Consider the following 23,425-nt stretch of genomic DNA (forward strand, 5'->3'; position numbering starts at 1 on the left):
AGCAGGTAACCCAGTGCAGGTAACCAGTTTGTGGCGTAATACTTCATTCGCGTGCTGTTTGTAAACAGGCCTTTATGTATCAATATTGGTTAAGTAAAATCACCTCTGAAAAACTAACGCCAATGTTTCATTCTACAAAGAAATATTTATCGTGTTCTACGTTACACATGGCTGGGCTTTAACGAAAGTTAATAAGTAGCTGGCAACTCGCTTTTTACACCACCCGCATATGAAGTCTGGAAAAATGTGGCAAGTTTCGTCTGCTATTTAATGATTACTACTCCCGGAGCAGAGTACTAGTTATGAAGTTTAGTGTGTCAGTGAATGCCACTGTGATAACTGATGTTAGGTTGCGGAAAGCAAATTCATATGGCCAGCAGTGGCGCTGACTAGCAGTTGGCGATAGGGCACAAGTTGCAAAGGAACTTCACAGTTAGGCATCAGCTGTAAACCAACAGCAGACTCGCTTGCTCGCGCCACTCGCCAGAGTGCGGGGTCTTCCCTTCCCCAAGACCAGGAGTATTCTTCACCTCAGTTATAGTCGAGACTCGAGACTCGAGAGCGAGTCAGTGTGAACAGAACTGTGTTGACGTGAAGACGTCTTTTTCGGGACAGTTCTCCGCGCCTCGTGTGTGCTTCGTGGTAAACTTGCGGAAGTACGTTGTCGTTATGGTGTGACATTCTAGATTTTCAGTTTGGTAAAGCATTTGGGTATTTCGCTGAAAACTTTATTCTTGGTTTATTATGTGGTTTTAACTTTTATTTTTCTTTTACCGTGTCTCTTAGTTAAAAAAATACTCTATATTTACAAATGAACAGTTAACGATTAGTTAAAAAACTTTATATTGTCAAATAAACAGTTAATGATAGGCCTAGGTGTTATTTAAAACTTCGAAATGCTTTCGATTTTACGTCGAATGTTGAAATTATGAAAATGACCTAAGTGAGATATGAATGAGCATATTGTTATATATTGTATTTCGAGTTGTAACTGATTAACACCCAGTCCCCTCTCTTAGAACACAATACGTAAGTATTGCGTTTACACTGATCTATTGGAAAAATAAATAAATAAATTGAACATCCATTGCTCCCCCAACAATAGAGTCAGCTGAGCCTGAATGGTAACCTTGGCGCCCAAGGGACAATTGAGTGTGACAAATTGTCCAATTTTACCCAGCAATTTCTCCAGTAGTTGACGGAAATCCTTGACCACGTGGATTTCTAATGCCTGGGGGATTTTAAGTTGCAATTTAAACAATGGTTATTCATTATCATTATAGGCATTTGTTCATTTGTGTGAGTACCAATATTTTCTAAGCCGTGTAAAATTTACGGTAAAAAATACAAGAAAGTAATTGACAATGAATTTGTAGTCACGGAAAAAACATTTTATGTAAATTTTATAACTAACAAAATTATTTAGACGATGAGCAGTTTACTATATATAAATAAACATTAATTCAAATGTAAGAATCTTGGGAAATGTGTTCAACAGCCTGCATGCCCGTATTAATTTAGTTGGTGCGTCCTGGCCGCTCAGCAAATACAATACGAATAGGCCTAACCATCATGTGCGAACTGCCAACGCCTTTATCTTCTGATTCATCTTTGGGATGTAACAATGCGCGACGCCCCAGTGGTTCAGTGGTTATAAGTTTGTAACCTGGTGTTGCGTCTTTTACTTGCTGACTTTTCTTTTGGTTAAATTCGACATTGGGGATCATTTATGAGTTTAGCGATTAAACTCACTGGATTCGACTAAAATTGGTAAGGCGGTTATGACAGAATTTCAAGGTTAGGATCACGATTAAGTCTTCAAGTTTGGAATTAGTTACTGAAGTTTGAAGAGTTTTAACTCAGTCGTTAGCTGATAACACTTTATGGGTAGGAGTGTTAGTGAATGACGTTTAAATAAAGAAGTGACGAGATGTGTTCAAGAGGGTGTTTAACAAACCGACAAATGGCCATAATTTTTAGATATCTCACTTTTGTGTATTTTTTTATATTTTTTATTTATTTTTTAAGGTACCAGGGAAGGATGTTTTGTGAAAGGAGTAAAGCTGTTATTTTTGGTTAACACCGAACTTTATCAGGTTAAATAAAATAAGACGGAGAAATTAACATATAATATTGTGTAGTCCTCTCGAATTTTTTGTGTGATTTAGAGAGAGAGAGAGAGAGAGAGAGAGAGAGAGAGAGAGAGAGAGAGGTGCAAGCATGAACTTATTTGAAAGAAAATCTCATGTGTCTCTGTGAACGGAACACTAGACTCACGCTCGTATCCGTAACGTGAATGCTCTATATACTTCTGGAGTCAGATTCGAGAACTGATATGACAAATTGTTCATTTCCATGGAAGCAATTTTGATCGAAATGAACGTTTGCTGCTTTAAAATAAGAGTGAGATGTGTATAATTTCACCACGTTCGGTATGTCGAGATGAACCTACTTGATATTATGCTTAATGCAGTTAATACAAATCTGAACGTTCTACGTATTTAGTGCAGCGTAAATAGGCCAATGTTTTTGTATTAATTAGAGTTTGTCCTTTTAACCCACATAATCCGGATTGATTGCCACTCAATTCCTTCGTAGCTAGCAGATTCCAATCTTTTGGTTAGAGGAAAATCCAAGAACGGCACATCCTTTTTTATTATATATTTGTTTATATTTTTGGCTCCATTAAACAAGGTGGATTCTGCCTTCTGCAGAAAATAGTGTGAGTACTATTTGCAAAAGTACACGCCCGAATCCCTAATGTTTTAAGATAATATGTTTCAAGGTAATACAATTTGTTGATGAATCTTAACTTCGCATTAAATTTCATACTGAAGTGACAGAAGGTTCACGCATGATTTGATTTCTTTCCCAGGACCATCACTTTTTTTTTTTTTTTTTTTTTTTTTTTTTTTTTTTTTTTTACGTGATGTGCATTAAGGCCAAAGACTGTAGAGGGGGTTGTGCCGTTAGTGCGCCTCCCGCTGTGCACTGTGGACATTGTTTTCGGTTCTTAGCAGCATCCCTTCGGCCCCTAGCTGATACCCAATTCATTCCTTTTACTGTACCTCCCGTTACTCTCATCTATCTTACATTCCACCCTCTCCTAACAATTGCTTACTAGTGCAACTGCGAGGTTATCCTCCTGTTACACCTTTTAAAACCTTTTCATTCTGTATCCCTTTAATCGTTGAATGACCTCATAGGGCCCAGCTCTTGGCATACATTTAATATTCCATTCCATTCCTTTAAGGCAAAAGAATTGGTGACCGTTTGACAACTGGTTTCCCGAGGATAGAAATTTAGTTGTCAATCTCCTAAGTTCAACTCTTTGCTAAATATTAACATCCAGATGATGTGATAGTGTAATTTAATATGGCTAAATAAATGCTTCTATTTTGTAGAATGTCCTGCAGCAGTCGATAATTTTATAGAAATTATATTTCATTATAGTTATCTCAGATTTTTTAACGTGAAATAACAAGGTCTTTGATTGCCTGTTACATCTACTAGATAAGTTATGTAAAGGGTAATTATTATATGACTGACACTGTCGTGAGGTCATTATCTCAAATGTCCTCCCACTCATATGACGTCAGGAGTGATAACTACGAGTGCTTCATGGTTTTGCATGACGCTGTTTCAACATTTTTATTCTTATTATGTTTCCATTTGTCCGAATTTTAATGCAGATAAAAGAATAAGTGGTTCGTTACTATCTTCACGGATTTTTCCCCTTAAAAGAAGTTTTGACAGAATTTTAGTTATAAGTACGATCTATCCCGTCTGGTTCTGTTGATTTCTTATGTTGTTTATTAAAATATGGGCACGGGGTGGATCATTGCAGTATTTTTACTTTTTTCAAGTAGATGAAAAGCTCAAAGGTGATAAGATCCCAGCTGTCATACTCCTGCAAGACCGCTGTTAATCAAACTTGAGATTCTTCTGACAAAATACGGATAAATGTTCGTTTGAGGCGTTTTGTACGGAAACCGGCAGTGCATTACAATTATCCCAGTGTCTGAAGGTGTCAGTTTTTCTTCATTATCCTTCGTAGGGGGTAGAGCCGTCAGTGCACCGCATGAGGTGCACCTTGGAGGTATAATTGTTATTCCTCCAAGAGGTGCACCGACGGCTATATTTTTTTTTTTTACGGCGATACACATTAATGCAAAAGACCCTGTAGGGGATTAGTGCCATTAGTGTAGATTATTTAAGGTTCTTTGCAACGTCTTTTCGGCCCCTAACTGCAACCCTTTTTATTCCTTTTACCGTACCTCCATTCATAATCTCTTCCTCCCATCATACTTTCCACTCTCTCTTAACAAGAATTTCATAGCGCAACTGCGAGGGTTTCTTCCTGTTAGGCCTTTAAAACCTTTCTACTGTCAATTTCCGTTCCAGCCCCGAATAACCTGATAGAGGTCAGCAATTGGCCTTTGGCCAAAATTCTATATTCCATTCCATCACCATTGTCATATAATCGTTATGAACAGTCATCCTTGTTCATTTTTGGAGGTCCTGTTCTCCGCCTCATTTGATCCGTCTAGCAGTTTGCATATTTTTGGTGGTTGTTATTGCTGTTTGTTTGTTTGTTTGTTTTTTATCATTGGACGTTAATGTAGGTACACGGCTTAGGAACCGATCATAAAGACCCATAAGATAACCTTTCTCCTGTTTCAATAACATCAATTCCTTCACACAGTATGCTAAAGTTTGCTTCATTTCATCACCAGAAACTGAGGCATTAAATAACCCTCAGTGGAGTCATTAGGTACTGTTTCATTTCTGCATCACCACTGTTATACTTTTCTTGTTTATGTATGACGTCTTTGTGTGAGGAACTTTGAATGATTCTTATTTATGTTCCTATTTATTTTGAATTCTCTAATTGCTCAGACAGAACATTTTTAATTTTTGTGTATATTTACCATGAAACCCCCGTCACACTTTGCCTACACACACACACACATATATATATTATATATATATATATGTATATATTATATATATCTATATATATATATTATATAGATATATATATATATATATATATATATATATATATATATATATATATATATATATATATATAGATATATATATATATATATGTGTGTGTGTAGATCTGGTCTGTGTGTACATCAGTGCATAGTCATCTTTTCAACCTTTACAGTTACGTAAGAAAAATTGCATAAATTCCCTCGTCCTTGCATCATGGAGCAAATCTCTTTTCCCCCAAAAGAGATAAAGTAAATCCGGCTCAAGACAATTATAATAAATGGTGATTCTGGTGCAAAACAATTCTCGCCACAGTCCTCACCACAGAAACTGCTTCCCGTTTATCAACTCCAGACTCCAAAGTCACGCGGGGGAGGAGGATGGGGATGGGGGCTGGATGATCCAGGGATCAGGGTAGGAGGGGATGGGGTGTCACGAGGTTGGGAAGTTCAAAGAGGTTCTTCCCCCGTTACATAATGGTTATTTACAAAGCCATCTGGCATTTCCTTTTTCATCCTTCATGCTGTTTCCGGTATTCCTATGGGGAGCAAATCAAAACAAGCTCAGTAAGAAGTGTGCTCTTATAGATATTTCGCAACGAGACGTACTTAACATGAAATGTGGTTTGTACAGTGTGAGTGCATAAGCAATTTTACAAATTGCACTTCAGTTAACATTTAAATCCGCCCAGCGCCGAGTGGTTTCTGAGAAAAGCAAGAAGTCATGACACACTGTCGTCTCCCATGTACATCACACAGACTTATCTGCGAGCACATAACGTTACCAATTTTCCAAGTCCCCAGATATGAGGCTTTCTTAACCCCAGCAAAATGGACTGGTGGGCGGTATTTTGGGGCCAGTTCAAAGACATGACCTAACAAAAGTAGACGATAGGGTCGCCACATCCTGGGTTATTGTTTTTTACATTGAAATATATGTATATATATATATATATATATATATATATATATATATATATATATATATATATATATTATACTCTTATTACATAACCTAGATTAGCAGGAATTTGTAAAGCAAGGTGGACATCATCGTTCCTTTCTTGATATCTGAATGGTCAGTTCGACCTTTATCTCTGTTATTAAGCCAAAAACACATATCCGAATCCTGGTAGGGCAAATGCACTTTTAATTCTATTTGGGTGTAAGTATTCCATTCCCAAATTACCCCGGAATTGGATATAGTATATATATATATATACGTATATTAGGGATATATATATATATATATTTATATATACACATTATATATATATATATTATATGTAGTTATATATATATATATATATATATATTATGTATGTAGTATGTATGTATGTATGTATGTATATATATATATATATAAATTGCACAGATGGGGAAGATTGAGCCCCTCACGTATAAATTGGAAGGCTGTGGTATTTCCATACAATTTGTGAATATCTATTTTTTTTAAAGTTTAAATTAACTCAACAGTAACCGAATTTGACCAAGTGATTTTTACATTTAATTTTTGTACCTCCAGTTTCATGTAGTGCTTCGTTAAGTTTAAAACTGTGAGTTGGGAACCGTTATTATATGAAAGTGGTCGTAACATTGCTTGTGTATTCTGATGGCATCCTGACCCCAAGTTTATTTTATCCGAGAAATAGCCCCTTGCAGTATTATTATGATTCTAAACACTCGGTGTGTAGTAAGCATGTTGCCACAAATTTCCAATATGTCGAGTGGTGAACATTGTTTATTTGCAATGTCAAAGGTCTATCTTGGATATGTCTGGCTACTTTGACTTCATGCTGAAATCATTGCCGTGATGAATGTTAGTAATTTTTTGTACTCGATCCATTGGATGTATTATTAATGTATTACTAACACACACACACACACACGATATCAAGAATCAGACACTTTTTAGATATTTGGAGTATTCCGCTAATTTTATTATCGTCACATACTCCCTCTCGTAAACAGATAGCATTATACCTGAAAGTTGCTTTCAGGTTTTATGGTTTTAAATGTTTGTATGTTGATGTTTAAGAGAGAGAGAGAGAGAGAGAGAGAGAGAGAGAGAGAGGAGACTGGTGATCAAGTGTTGAAAGACTGTCGATGAGATTGAAGGTCGGAATTCTTTAAATCAGATGGGTGGTTGATGTAGAAGTGGAGAGAGGAAATGAGAGAGAGGGGAAGGAAGATCTCAAAAAACATGACTGCAGGTAATATCAGGTAAGAGCTCGGGAGGGGGCGGGTAATTCATGGCAGGAGGGTGAGAAAGGAAGCTTCTTGGATGGAAATCATCTCGATGACGGTGGATTTTCATTCCTCAGATTTTTGCCGATTTGCTCTTCGTCCTGGAAACGGAATCGAAATTTTGTCGAAGTATTCCATCAGTCACCGAAACTAAAGGCACATTGTTTATTGTTGGTCGTGTATGCAACAATTGCTTATTTGTTTGTGCTATTAAAACTTACGTCACAAACAAGAATTGCTGTTGCAGACAAATTTCGTTTATTAGTAAAACTTGTTCGACCAAAACTTGCATGTTATTAGCACTTCCTCGTGATATTATTATTAACCGGTTGAATTAAAGTAGTGAACTCGTGATCGAAGGAATCTTACTTGCAGAACAATTAGTTTCAAAGTAAAAAATTCAGAAAATTTTCAAGAGATAGGCTTACTGGATAAGACGATATTATGAATATTCAGTTATCCTGTAAAAGTGGTACAGTATATTAAAATAAAAAAAATCTTTAACAGTATACTGAGTGAATGTTTGAACATGGAGAGAAATGATGTTTTAATTATTTAATATTCTGCAAATAGCTGGTTACTTAGAATTCTGTTTAAAAACACCAAATTTTTCGAATAGGGTTGTAGATCTTACGAGTAACAAGCGATAGCTGGGCCACATATGATCAATAATGGAAAAGAGTTGAATTCACTTTAACAGAACTCATGTATCCAGTGCTTATACTGCTCACGCTTATGTTGATGCTATATGAACTTTGATGTTGGGAATTGTTTGGACATCAAAATAATTATGGGTCGAAATGGCAATAATAAGTTCCCGTAAATGGAGGAAAATTTTTGTGTGGTAGTTTACCATTTAGCATTTTACATAAAAGATATTTTTTTCTGAAATTCGTAGGTCATGGAATAAGGCGTTGTCGGTGGATTTTGATATTGTGTGTGTGTGTGTGTGTGTGTGTGTGTGTGTGCGTATATATATTTATAGTATATGTAATATATATTTATATATTAAAATGCTTAAAAAGTCACAGTAGATGCACGTGACTTCATTAAATAAGCGAATACCACAGGAAGATGATAGGTTTGCCTATCATTTTCCTGTGGTATTCTCCTATACAATGAAAAATTTCCCTTAGAAATGTGGATGTAATTTGTGGTATTGATTTAAATATGGAATCCTGTTAGCACCATCCGGCACCAGTTGAGTAAACTGAAACCTTTTATCGATATTTATTCAATAAATGTAGCTAAAAAGTACCTTGGTTTAAGCGATAGTAAAGAAAATGGGAGGAATGTTAAACATCTAATAATCAAATTTTCTCGTTGAATTTTATTGCCATTAATCAAAACATTAGTCATTTAGTTTGCCTTTGTGCTTCGATCTCTTGTGACGCAGTACTGAATGGTCGAATATTCATGCAGCTGATTTCTGATTGCTGGAATCATAATATCACGATTGAAGGCTCCGAGCAATGTTCGTGTTTCAGGCGTCCTTGAACTTGTAGTCTCTCTCTCTCTCTCTCTCTCTCTTTCCCCCCTGTATATCGCATCGCAAGGAGTAACAAGAGGGTAGCTACCACGATGATGATGGTAATTTCGACAACTTCCTGTCTCGAAAGTTGGGTCAGTTAAGGAGCGGAAATTGGATGTTGGCTCTCAAGGGAAAGTTAAGTTTTGATGCCAAAATATTTCATTTCACACACTATATATAATATATATATATATATATATATATATATATATATATATATATATGTGTGTGTGTGCGTGCGTGCGTGGTGGGTATGTATGTGTATGTGTGTGTGTATATGTGTATGTATGTGTATGTTTTATATAAATACATATATATTATAAAATGCTAAGTTATTTTGAATGTTCTCGAGAACTTAATGAAATGCCACAAGCTCAACTGCATTTATATATATTTTAAGATATACATATACGTATATAGATACATACATATATATGAAATGTGTGTACACTGTATCTGTGTGGATATGTATGCCTAAAAATATTGTATATGAATGAAGTTGAAGATCATGGTCTTTTATTCATAAGTTCTCGAGAACACTCGGGAAATAACTTAGCAGTGTATAGCTAAGTCCGACAATTTTGAGAGAATGAAAAATCTTTATCGATAGGTTAATATATAGAGGTTAATAACTTAGTTCTTTTAACATAGAGTTTGGCTTAGTCACAATAAGGTACCATAACTGTCTAGTTGAACGTCATTGTTATATATATTCAGTAACTACTGTTAGACGGGTATATGAGCTTGTTACTCGTTGAATTTTTTTTCTTACTTAACAACTTAGATGTCTGACGGATGCCGTGCGGGAATCTGTAAGTACTTGATCATTAACCTCTGCAGTCTGATTCAGAAGACGAGAAATTATAGCCTTAGTGAAACAGGCAAATGCGAACAACGATCGTCTCATCTTCACCCTTGTCTGCCTGTCGTCAGTAATGCCCTTGTAGAGATGCGACACACCCCTCCTACCCCCCCCCCCCCCCCCCCCCCCCCCCCCCCCCCCCCCCCCCCCCCCCCATCCCCGTCTTTAAAGGCCTTTTGTTTTCGTATTTAAATCTAGGATAGACCCAGTAATGCCCTTGTAGAGATGCGACACACCCCTCCTCCTCCTCCCCCCATCCCCGACTTTAAAGGACTTTTTTTCGTATTTAAATCATGATAGACCAAAGTATGTTGTCTTGTAAATAATCTTTTTCTAAGAGTACTTGTAAATCCGTCGGTATGACTCTCATAAATACGAGACAAAAGTTACAGTTTTAAAAGGCTCCGTGTAAAGATTTGGCAAGTCGTGAGTTGGCCACACCTTGATCATTAGAAAAGGTAGGTGGTGAGGTGCGATTCTCAATATGTCATTTTTTATTATTATTATTTAGGTATAGAGCTTCTTTATTACTTGCTTTATTTTGCAAATGGAGCGAGACTGCTTTTTTTTTTTTTACATATGACTTTTATGTAAGGATTTTGATATAGAAAATTTAAAATAGAAAACCCTTTTGAAAATGTAGCTCTCTCTCTCTCTCTCTCTCGTCTCTCTCTATCTCTCTCTCTCTCTATATATATATATAATATATATATATATATATATATTATATATGATATATACATATATATATATATATATATATATATTGTATATATATATATATACATACATATATATATATTATTTTTATATATATATAATTAGTATTATTAGGTATGAAATCCACAGTGGTGTAATTGTAGATATATATAAACGGAAACTTTCGAGAAACTGCCTTATTCTCATTCTCCTTCTCCTTCTGGAGATTGAGTTGGAGAATCGAGCAGGTACATATATTTCTAATACATATTTACACTTACGTCAATTTGGATTTCTTTACCGTTTTAGTGACTCATGCTATGATGATGATGATTATCATTATGTTTTACGCCCATCATTTTATAATATGTAGGTAAATTGTCTCCAAACTCCCGAAATTTGTTTTGCTAATTTTTGAAAATCCTGACGTAAGAGGACGTCCTCTGTGAAGGAATTCGCGAAGCCCAAAGGTCAGCCAGTTCGTATATGCCGAGTCATGCCATTCATTTCACTGACTAATGATCGGATTGTGTTACTCGATAGAGAAGAACCACCACCCGAGTGTTTGTCGTTAGCGTTCATCATCTCTTCTTTGTGATGACTCGATCAGGGAGTGAAAATGGCTGGTATTATTATTACTCATTTTTCTTATGTTTTTGTGCGGTTATGATAATAGTCATTTAAAGGAATGGCTATTATTAGGGCTAGGGTTGGAGACGAATGTCTTTTCTTTTTTTTCTTTTTGTGGTTGATTCTTTTGTTTGCTTTCGTAATGAAGACGGCGATCTGGTTCTACGCTGAGTTAGAAGCTTAATTGGTGTAGATTAGAGCCAGTTGCCTTGGCCGAGTGACGGGGGAAACATTAGAGAAGGCCATTGAGAACAGGGCATGCAGTGGAATAGGATAGGATAGGGCAAAAAGCTTAGACCTTTTTTCACGTGAAGGCCCTTCCATATGCTAAGTAGAGTAGATCTAGAGAGATATGGGTTTATTGAAAATGATTTAATCGTGAACCTCATAAATAATATGGTTTGTGTTTGAGTGTTTATATATAATGAAATATTTTAAAGCATTCATTCATGAATATTAGGAACGATGTTTAAAAACTGTCTTTTTTGGTCCGAGTCACATTCTTATTGCTTCGGCATTTTATTTTCGATTCAAGATGTTGCAAAATAGATAATTTACTTTCGCGTACGTATATCCTAATTTTACTTTTATGTCTTCAGAGGTTAATTTCGTTTTATCTACTTGGTTGTTGCTATAACGGATGCTTAACAACATGACTGTTACTTAAAACTTTTTAACCGAAACAAGGTACATGACCCCTTTTAATGTCTCTCTCTCTCTCTATAAATATAAATTAGAAAAAAACTTTCTCTTAAGTATATGGTTAACTATAATAATAAACAATCTCTCTCTCTCTCTCTCTCTCTCTCTCTCTCTCTCTCTCTCTCTCTCTCTCTCTCTCTCTCTCTCTCAATAATCCCTTACCCTGCATCGTAAAAGTGGGTCTTAAAACAAGTTTGAATGTTTCTGTGAAAAAAGGCGAGTGAAAATACCCATAGTCGTGTGTGTCGAAATTTACGAGTCTGCTGAATCTGGCAGAAGCTTCTTAAGGAGGTGAGCTAAACATGGTCATTTATCAGCCATGTTTATCAACAAGGCTTTTGGCTGTTCCGCCCAAGGGCTAAGGGCCATTCCGTTCAGATAAACAACAGATCCCGAGTGACGTTTTTTTTCTCTTAATTGTATTTAGTCTCACACCTTTGGACATTGGGATTTTAGGCTTCCTGCGCGTAGACGTCGTTACGGCACACTAATTGCCTTATTTGGCCAGGTATGGCAGAAGGCGTTCAAACCATACAGGGCAAAAGCGCCTCAAGTGGCGTGGATGGTATGGTATTGACGTCCCACCTCGGTGGTCGCGGGTTCGATTCTCGGCCATTCCATTGAGGAGTGAGAGATGTGTATTTCTGGTGATAGAAGTTCACTCTCGACGTGGTTCGGAAGTCACGTAAAGCCGTTGGTCCCGTTGCTGAATAACCACTGGTTCCATGCAAAGTAAAAACACCATACAAACAAACAAACATACTGGGTAATTGACGGCAATATCTTTGCACCTTGTTAAGATTGTTATGCCGGATGTGTATTGCAGGCTATTGGTCAGAGGAAAGAGGGAAAAGAAATACAGAATTTAGTCGATAAATTAAGGGAGGAGAATTCCATAATTGTTCGATTTCTGTATTATGGCAGCCATTGTTTTAAACAGTACTATCTTATGTCTATCACACAGCTGTAACTTATTTCAGTCATTGAAATAATTAAGTGGCCCGTGGTTGTCTCTCTAGATTTTTTGTATTGATCAATAGATGGTTAAGATTATGAATTAGTATTTGTATGAGTTTGTTTGTCTACAGTGACCTTCTGGATTATTTATCAGACAGTCGTGAAATTTAAATAGTAATCTGGATATATAACAATTATAGTTACGGTAGACTGTTTCGCTAAAATGTACTACTGCCCGACCTGCTGAGTTTAGCTATCACCAGGATAAAAAGATATCTTTTTACATCTAGGTTATAACTGCTGGGAACTTCTCGAGGGTACGTCATTTCCAAAACTGACGTCCTTGTATGTCGAGTCAGGCTGGCATTCCTACCTTTTCCTTATATTGAATTACGAAAGAAAAATTCTTGGAAGGATACAAATCTCGAAGTTTGTTTCTGGAGATGGAGTTAAAGAAGCACCTTGATGGTTGCGTGTTTTAAAGTGGTGAGCTTTTTAGTTTTCTGTAAAAGAAATCTATTGAGATGGCTATTTTGCCTGTCCGGCCGCAGTTTTTCTGTCCGCCTTCATATCATAAAAACTACCGAGGCTAGAGGGCTGCAAATGGATATGTTGATTAGCCACTCTCCAATCATCAGTCATACCAAATTGCATCCCTCTAGCCTCAATAGTTTTGAATTGATTTAAGGTTTAAGATGGCCATGGCTGAAAGTTTCATGGGCCGAGGCAGAGAGTTTCAGGGGCCGTTGCTGAGAGTTTCATACAGCATTATACGCTGTACAGGAAACATGATTGCGCCGAAGAAGCTTCTGCGCCTGTTTATTTGCTTGTTCACTTTCTTTGGTTTTATGCACAGCCCTCCACGGGGATAATTCCCTCTCTGGCGGCTCTTGTACGTTTTCAAAATACACTGCTGCTTATATTTTATAATTACCTTTTAGGGTTTTCTCGTCAGTATCATAGCTCCTCCAGAATAAGAGTCACAAGTTCTTTTTTAAATTTGCATTTTTCGTGTATGATCTTCACTTCAGGCGGTATTTTGTTTTATAGTCTTGTGTAGTCAGTGATGTGATCGTGAGTTATTTATTCTAGTCACATAAGTTTATTTTTCAGTATTTTGCACTTTTGCACACGTCCTCCCACCTTTCTTGGCTCCCCTACTGAATTCCTTGCTCACCTTTCCCGCCCCTTCTGTTATTACATGCTTTCTCTTTTTTTTCACGTTCCTAACCACTTTATTCATCCTTCCTATTTCAGCGCACATCCTTCCTTTTGTCCTGCAGTTGCACTTCCAATAATCTTCGTGTTTCCATCACAAAAATTTTCTTATCCTCGTTCCGCTATTCAGGATATTTACTGCTTTTATTTTCTTATCTTCCTCAACTCACTAACTTAGCCGACTCCATCATCCCTTTTTGGAATTTTACATATTCTTCAAGTTGTAACAGGACTCGTCGCGAAAAAGCAAAGCAATCTTACACAACGTATGTACAAACTTCACGAGATTACTGGACCATAGAACACGAAAATAGTAACCAGGCTATAAATGAAAAAGCAACCCCAAAAGCACTGACTTGAGATGAAACCTTCACCCCCTCCCCTCATAAAAAAAAACATGAACACGGAGTACAGGAGGACTTGAATGAACACACTTGAGAGAGAGAGAGAGAGAGAGAGAGAGAGAGAGAGAGAGAGAGAGAGAGAGAGAGAGAGAGACCCTAAACAAATGTGACTAGAATAAATACTCATATTTGTCATCCATTTCCTCCTTATGTGATCTCCTTATTTCCTTTTTATCGAAGTCAATTACCTTTACAGCTAGATTTACACCCCATAATTGCCAACATGAATTTTCAGTTATTTTAACTTTATGCCTCTTTGATGAATGCTCATCCAATTACTTTGGACCATAGCGTAGTCGAACATATTATTCCTCACCAATTTCTTCGTGTGGAATCAGTGTTCAGGAATCAGTCGTGTATTTCTAATAATCAAACCCCTTCCCAAACAATGCGCTCACTATAAATCTATATAATATTTATATATATATATATATATATAATATCTATATATATATTATATAATATATATATCAATAGAAGGATCCACAGTAATATCCTTGTTTATCCAGATAAAATATATTTATGGAAATTAATATATTACCATAAATATGTTTTATCAGGTTAAACTAGGATATTACTGGGGATCCTTCTATTCATTTCTTAGAAGCACGATTCGGCGTTTTTATATTGCATATATATATATATATATATATATATATATATATATATATATATATATATATATATATATATATATATATATTGTGTTTGTATATATGTGTGTATGCATATTTGTGTAAATGTGTGCCCAGTACCTTGAAAGCGTCCACGTGACACCCAAAGCCATGTAACATCCAGACATACCTTCGTAATCCACCGAAATAGACGAGGAACAAACTATCAAGAGAATCGCATAGATGACAGGTGAAGTTTCTGCAGTTGAAAGGTTTGTGCGATATCGAGTATGGAGAATGAGTCAGTGGATTGGCACTTGTCTCTCTTGTTTGCTGCTTTGTTTTGTTTGTGGCCGTATACCTCGTCGAATGAACACTTCTATTTTGTTGTTGCGGTTGTTGTTTAAAGCCAGGCTAAGAGACCTTCGCTTTGCAAAGGAAACTTGCAAAAAATTCTATTATATATTAAACCAAAAAACTGGGAGAAGAAAATGACATCGCGAAAGCTCAATAAACAAGCAAACACTTACAAGAAATACCTAGACAGCAACGTCAGTCGGAAAGATAAAGCAGTTGTCGAAGTCCTAGCCAGTCCCAAACCATTGAATATGGGCCGGGGAGGGGGGAGTGGGGGGATATGTCCCTAACTTTATTTTACTCAAAAGTTAAATTTCGGTATTAATAATAATAATAATTTTTTTCAGCTCAAGGCCAATAACATACAGTCTAGATACATAATATAACATGATAAAAGCAAAGATTAATCGGCAGTATCCGTATTTGGTGAGGTAGTATAAAATATAGTAGCCAAAATAATCAAAACCGTACTAAGATTGAGAATAGTTAAAAAATTGAATGTAAAAACTATATTTATTATAATCACAGTAATAATGAAAAATGGAAAATACCAGTAATGACAATAATCATAGCAATACAATAATAATGACAGATTCTGCAGATGACATTTTGCAAAAACAGAGATTAAGTCATTTAGGGAACAAACGCCTCATTTTCCTATCTTCCCCACAATTTAGATCTTCTTGCCTCCCTACTTAAGATGCTATGCATGAGCGAATTGCTGTTGTTTCGCAGTCGGGTGATCAGACTGTACATCAATGTTCGCCTTATAATGATCTTTAAATTGTCCAGGTGGTTTTCTGTGAACATCTGTGTGGCAGAGTGGTAGCGAGGAGTGTTTGTGAGGCGTCTCAAAATGTCATTATGAACAACAGTGATACGCCTCATGGTCTCCCTGGTGTATAGTTCGTCCACAGGGAACACCCATAGATGCTGTAGCAATACGAGCGGAAGAGCAGCAGTTTCAAATCTCGGGGACAAAGCAAACCTCCTTGCAGTCATGTTGCCAGTTGCACATAGTTTACGACGCCTGTGTTCTATGACTGCCGTATCTTTTAGATCTTCCTCGGTAATGTGACCGAATAAGGAAATTCATGCACGAATTCCAGCCGATGATTTCCGAGGAAACTGTGGGGTTCTGCAATTTGCTTAAGCGATCTCGGGAACAGCGACATGCACTGGGTCTTGGTTTCGTTGTATAGGATCTCTGCATATTGGCGACAAGTGTCGATGAATCGTTGGAGATCTTGCACTTATGGGGAAATCAGAACCATATCGTCGGCGTAACAGAGGTTGTTTATAGTTGTTTCATTGACAGAGCATCCGATTGGGAGTGGGTTCAGTTTGACATTCAAGGCATCTGTGTACGTATTAAACAGGTTTGGAGAGAGAATGCCCCCTTGCCGAAGCCCGTTTGGGGAGCCGAAGGTGTACGATAATACGCTACCCCATTTGACACAGAATTGCCGTATGGAGAACTAGCAATATAAAATGCCAGTTAGCAAAAGGTAGATTATCGGATGGCAGAATTTTGAAAGCTTCTGAGGGAAGACCATCGCAGCCGGGCTGTTTATTATTAGGTAGGCTGTTTATGGCATCGCTGATGTTACCTGGCATGATACGATCTGGAAATGAAATTGAATGTTATCAGTAAGGAGATTATGTACATCCCTTCGAGAGTCTCGATCGTTTATGCCAAGTATTCTTTAGACCTTGGTTTATGCAGTTCAAGATATTGCTGAAGTGATCGCCCACATACTTGCAATAACCTCGTCACCGACTGCTTCCCCTACTCTCTGTGACAACTTTTTAGTTTTGGGATTTAAGGATTGGATATCCTTCCAAAGACGGAGATAATCACCGGATTCTAAGTTTCTAGACATTGCATCGGCTCTTAGTTATTTTCCATTTAATCTGCAGTGCTTGAGAGCAAGTTTGAACTGCGCTCTCGCCCGTCTCATTAGTAATGCAGTGTCCTTCCCTCGGGCTACCATTTTGCCCCCACAGTAAAAACATTTCTCGGGAATATGAACACAGATCTTTAACCAAGTCATTCCATCCAGGTATATTACGAGTATTGGGCGAGTCTCACTCGGGGATCGAACTCCAGACGCTGGAACGTATCATTAAAGCCTTCTGTACACACAAGGGCATCGGCGCCAATATCCCGGTAGGGGGTTACTGCTGTCAGTGCGCCTCACATGGTGCGTTGTAACCATTACCATTATTTTTCTTTTTCAGCGTCCCTTTGGACCCTACCTGCGCCAACATGGTAGGCTCTTATGTTACCTCAGTTCTCGCTACGTCTTTCATATTGCTGTCACACCTCTCCAACTCCCTCGTTTATTAAAGGTTCTTTGCAGCGCCCCTTCGCCCCCAGCTGCAACCCCCTTTCATCCTTTTACTGTACTTCCATTCATATTCTCTTTCTTACATCTTGCATCCACCATCTACTAGCAATTATTTCATAGTTCAAAGTTAAGCATATCTTAGTTTAACTAGACCACGGAGCTGATTAACAGCTCTCCCAGAGCTGGCTCGAAGGATTACCTAGATATTTTTACGTGGCTAGGAACCAATTGGGTACCTAGCAACGGGACCTACAGCTTATCGTGGGATCCGAACCACATTATATCGAGAAAGGAATTTCTAATCACCAGGCACAAATTCCTCTGACTCCACGTTGACAGAGCGGGGAAATGAACTCGGGACTACCGAATCGGTAGACGAGCGTGTAAACCACATAGTCCAACGAGCAGCTCGCTCCATAGTACAACTGCGAGGGTTTCCCCTCCTGTTACACCCTTCGAACCTACCAACTCTCAATTTCCTTTCCAGCGCTGAATGACTTCCTAAGTCCCAGTGCTTGGCCTTTGGCCTAAACTAGATTCCATTCTATTCCAACTCCATCTTTTCACTGCGTTAAGTGGCCCAGTGCTTGGCTTTTTAACCTCATTTTCGTAAATGGGTCATCAATATTAAGCGAATGAAAACCCTGCACTGGGCAGTCACGAGTTGTCGCCTCAAGAGAACCGGGATGCGATTGTTGTGCACAGAGAATAATTGCATTCGGTCTTCTGTGGGATAAATAGAAAAAGCGTTAATGGAAGTTCCTTACTGAAGTTTTGTTTAGGGTAAATAGCTAAACAGAATACCCTCTGTCGGAGGTCTGTATCGGTATTACCATTGCTGATTAATAATGTTGATGCACTATCATCTGATCAGTAAATTTGACCCGTGTTTGTCTTGGTCAGTACTTGGACTTAATTACCACCAGTGAATGCTTGTCGTTGTCTGTGTATATCCGTATGGTCGTTTATCCACAGAAACCTATTATTATTATGAAATAAGATAATTGCAAATACAATTTGAGCTCTTAGGGTTTTAGGAAAACTGTTTCTTTCATAGTTCTATATGCATGACGTATCGTGTTTGTATGTATGTGTATGTGTGAGAGAGAGAGTGCATATGTATGTTTTTAGGGAAGGGAAGGCTAAGACTCTGACCATTGAGGGAAAGACTGCCAGTAAATGTCAGCTTAATATTAAGCCCGTGACGAATGAATCCATACACTTTTGTTATTGGATTACTGACTGGGAATCCGTTGATGGATGATTTTTTTCAGGCTTTATTTGTTCAGTTCATATCGACTTGGCTTTTTAGGAAAGATATATATATATATATATATATACTATATATATATATATATATATATATATATATATATATATGATTTTATTTATGATATACATATCTACACACACACACACACCCACAGATATATATATATATATATATATATATATATATATATATATATATATATATATTGTGTGTGTATATCGAATATTAGTGGATGGAAGTTCTAGCAGTACTTAAAATCCTGTGCATTCAGAGCTATGGCTGTCTTAATTTTATTCATAATTTCATTTAAGAGCTCCACTTGTACATCTTGCATTTAATATGAATTACAGAATCGTATTAGTTTCCTAAGTCTTGGTCTTGTATAATAAGAACATTGCTGATTACTTTTTCGTAATTTATTTGACAGATATGATTCTCGCACAACAAACTCATTCGTGTTGTTCTAAAACTATTAGTTAAATAAAAAGTCAAATTTCTTTGCTTTTGGTCTCAGCACTGACCTCGTCCAGTTGATGGCTTAGAACAGTGGTTCTCAACTCATTTCGAGTCGCAGACTACCTGCCTAGTAAAGAAATATCTTGGACCGCTTCCTTTTTGAATAACGATAGATGAAGCATTGATAAAAAAGTTTTAGATGAAATATATTTCTGTAGAATTACAAGACTTTTGAGGAAACTATGTAAAACTGAATTTCTCTGCAACAAGACTTTTGGATGTTTTTTTTTACTGCTCCGAACCGTTTTAAACTCAGTAGCAAAATGTTTCTATTGTTAAGGGAGGACTGATCATCTATGAAAATTCACCAAGGCCTAGATACAAATTTTAGATCACGAGTGTGATAGACTAGGGTGTGATGTCTGGAGATTGTCACTTATATTTTTTCAGTAGGAGTACTACACTAAAATGAATGATCAATTATTTATGTGGATAAAATTGATCTTACTTCATTTTCAATAGATTTCGAAAATGAGGATCAATCTCCAGTTTATTACCAAATACAGTGAATGTCCTGTGAACCACCAAAAATGTCACCGTGGACCACCAGTGGAGAGCCACTGGTTTAGATGGAAGGATGTCGGCATTGATTTAATCTTTCCTGCCACAAATTACTACATCATTATCGCAGCTTACTCTTCCTCATTGGCTAACCAGATCCCCACCTCTCTGGCACTTCCTTCTTGAAGTACGCCCCCAATGACAAGAATATCAGGAGTATAATGCGGTAATACCCTGTTTAGTCTCTCTCATTAGGTCACTTGAATGTGGGTACACTTACTTGCAGTGAGCTCCCTGTTTTGGTTTTGGGTATTTGCTTAGGTAATATAGGAAGGTGTTTTGTGACCTTATGAAAATTATAGATTGTAAAGGCGATGTTGTGTCTTTGTTCATTGTGTCGTATAATGTTCTAACTTGGGATTCCGTTCTTATTCTTCGGAATTTGGCTTGGAATACCTCTTGACAGTTTTGTGGGTTGATCTTCGGATTTTGCAATGCGGTATACGGCTATGTATAAGTAAGGTGCAGAGTGCCTCCTCTGTAATTGTAACACCTACAGTTGATGTCAGTTTTATTGTATTTACGAATTCAAAGGTTTTTGAATTGACTGCAGTGGATTAATAGGAGCGAATTCATTTCCATTTTGTATTTTGTAATCTTTGATGGGTGAGAAAAAGTGGATTTTTATTCTTATAATATTCTCTCGCAGCTAACCAGCTTTGCTTATTTCTTTGCTCCTAAGTTAGGATACCTATAACGGCACGAAAACATTACATTAACAAATATTTCTCTTGTGTTTGTTCATTCATTTAGAATCATTCAATGCTTGGCCTTGTAAAGTCAGGGCCTTAACGAAAAGGACAGCAACATAACTTCAAATATGATGCCCCAAAAATATATATTTAACTCATCGATTTACCGTGAGCATTGAATCCGAACCGTAATTAGGTATATGATGAATTGCGAACTGACCACAACTTAAGAGGCGAGAATTCGAATCCTATCTAGATTGCGTAGAATTTAATGTCAGTTCATTTCCTGTTCGGGTTCGGTCTCTCCATTATTGTTGCTTGTTTAAGCTGGCTTTATGCCAGCACGGGCTCTGGCTCTAGAACAGCCCGTAAGCATCGTTGACATTAGTGAGTGTATACGTGTTTAAGTTTCTTAACTGGAAGGAATAAATGCGGAAGTATCATATAGAGTATTTTTTTATTCAAGGAGTGAGTATTATTTACAAGCTAATGGCTTTTATCTCTCTTTCAGGTTTTGATGTAAGACTGACAGCATGTTTCTCAAAATAACTGGATGTTTAAGCACTGAATAAGGTAGAGTGAATATTGAAAACCCTTCCTTGAGATAAATACGTGGAGGCATGCTCGTGATGGACGAAAATGAGAAAGTTATAAAAGTAAGACTTGTCGAGGAAGAGCGATAAAAAGTTCAAAAGGAATTGGAATTAAACTTGCAAGACACGTGAGGAAAAGAATTCCCGGTGAGCGAAGATGCTTCCGACGTTAAATGTTTACCTGGCGACGGTGTGGCTCTTTGCCTCCAAAGGTGAGTGGAATTATCCCAAAAGCCTTTTTTCAACGTATTTCAATAACTGCAGTATGTTTTAGACTTTACAAGACTGCCTAAATTTTGTTTGAAGGTTTTAAATGGAAATCCATATAAATCTTAATCATTGCCCCTACGTTATAACATGCAATTTAGGTAACAGTTGTGTGCAATTTTTTTGTTAGCACACTTCTCTATCTCTTGCTAAGATTGGTCTGGACTTGGAAGGGTCTGCTTATGAGGTTCATGTGTACAACAGATTGTTATCGCTCTCCACATTTTGAAACAGGTCGTATATATGTTGTTTTACGAGTGCCGTTTACGATATCAGTATACTATTGGGATATAATTTATAGGCTTGTAAAAGATAATTGGAACGCTTCCTTTTAAGATCTTAATTTTGCATTTAGATGTACGTAGTGATATTGTGTTAGATGTTCGTGTTACTGTTATTTATCTGGAAGTAACTTTACAATGGACGAGTCATAAACCCAGCTTCTGATTACAAGTTACATTAATATAGTTTCTTTTCCAACACTGTATTAGACGTACATTTAATGTTATTCCATTGACAACGAAAAGAATATTAGAGGAAAGAATTCAGAGACAATAATGGAATAAAGATGGGGATATTAACTATATAAATAAATCTAAAGCATCTGTCTATAGGGGACGAGTCAGGATGTCTCGGGAAGGTTAACATTTCGTATGTCTTTTGTGTGCGTTTTCGTAAACCACCTGTGTGCGTTTTCATAAGATGTTTTCCACCTGTGTGCGTTTTCAGTAAAAATGTCCACCTGTGTGCGTTTTCAGTAAAAATGTCCACCTGTGTGCGTTTTCAGTAAAAATGTCCACCTGTGTGCGTTTTCAGTAAGAATGTCCAACCCCTATGTGACGTTATCGAGCTTTCATAGAGACATTTAAGCTTTGCTGAAAGTGTTGGGTACTGGGAGCGAACGTTTAGGCAGAAACAGCTTTTTTTTTTTATGATGTAACCGACATCATAAAAATGATAGTATTTTTCCCACATGAGTAATAATAACTGAAGAATTCGGATGGGAAACCATCCCATTCAAAGGTGAAATTCCACAGATGTATGTTTAAACATGTATTTTTTCTGCATGCATGTATAAAGCACATCAGTTGTAACATACTTATATGTTTAGTTAACTATAGACGTTTATGCTTTCATTTTGAACCTATGTATGCTTGTAAAATAAAGTAACATATTAGAACTTTGCAATGAGATTTATGAGCTTGGCCAACCACTTTTACCAAGGTAATCTGAGAAGCCACAAAGACCAAGGAATGCAAGTAGCGAGAGATTACTGCCATGAGGTCCATTTGACAAACTGCGTTTAAAAAGTAAAATACACTGGGTATTGCGATTAATAATTTTTATAAACTTCTTCATACCCCTATTTCTATTTTTCATTAAATTCAACTTCGTAGTTGAATTTTCTAAGGGAATGTAATTTAATCGGATAGTGGCTTTATCGAGTCATGAAAAAGGGTTGACGATGGAAGGAATGAAAGTACCAAACACCGAAGAAACTGCAGACCTGATCATTAAGATCATCAAACAATTTTTAATCTGTGGTAAACCACGTTGATGTGCTTGAAGCCATCAAGGCAGGAATGAGAAATTTTTTAACGAAAACGACTGGAAAATTGAAAGTATTGTCTAATGAATACGAAAACGACCTTAAAAAGAGAAAGTATTGTCTAGTGAATACAAAAACGACTTTTGAAAAAGAAAGTATGTATTGTCTAGTGAGTAGAAAACGACTTTAAAAAGAGAACGTATTGTCAAGTGAATACAAAAAGGACTTTAAAAAGAGAAAGTATTGTATAGTGAGTGGAAACGACTTTTAAAAGAGAAAGTATTGTCTAGTGAATACAAAAACTACTTTAAAATAGAAACTATTGTCTAGCGAGTATACGAAAACGACTTGAAAAAGAGAAAGTATGTCTAGTGAATACGAAAAAGGCTTTAAAAAGGGAAA

At 36.9% G+C, this 23,425-nt stretch overlaps 1 pseudogene; it reads left to right on the top strand.

The window, feature by feature from the left end:
• The first annotated feature begins 519 nt into the window (after window positions 1–519).
• Window positions 520–23,425, top strand: part of LOC135220690 (lachesin-like) — a 136,419-nt pseudogene continuing 113,513 nt past the window's right edge.

This window comes from Macrobrachium nipponense, chromosome 2 (genome assembly GCF_015104395.2).
Source record: "Macrobrachium nipponense isolate FS-2020 chromosome 2, ASM1510439v2, whole genome shotgun sequence".
NCBI lineage: Eukaryota > Metazoa > Arthropoda > Malacostraca > Decapoda > Palaemonidae > Macrobrachium > Macrobrachium nipponense.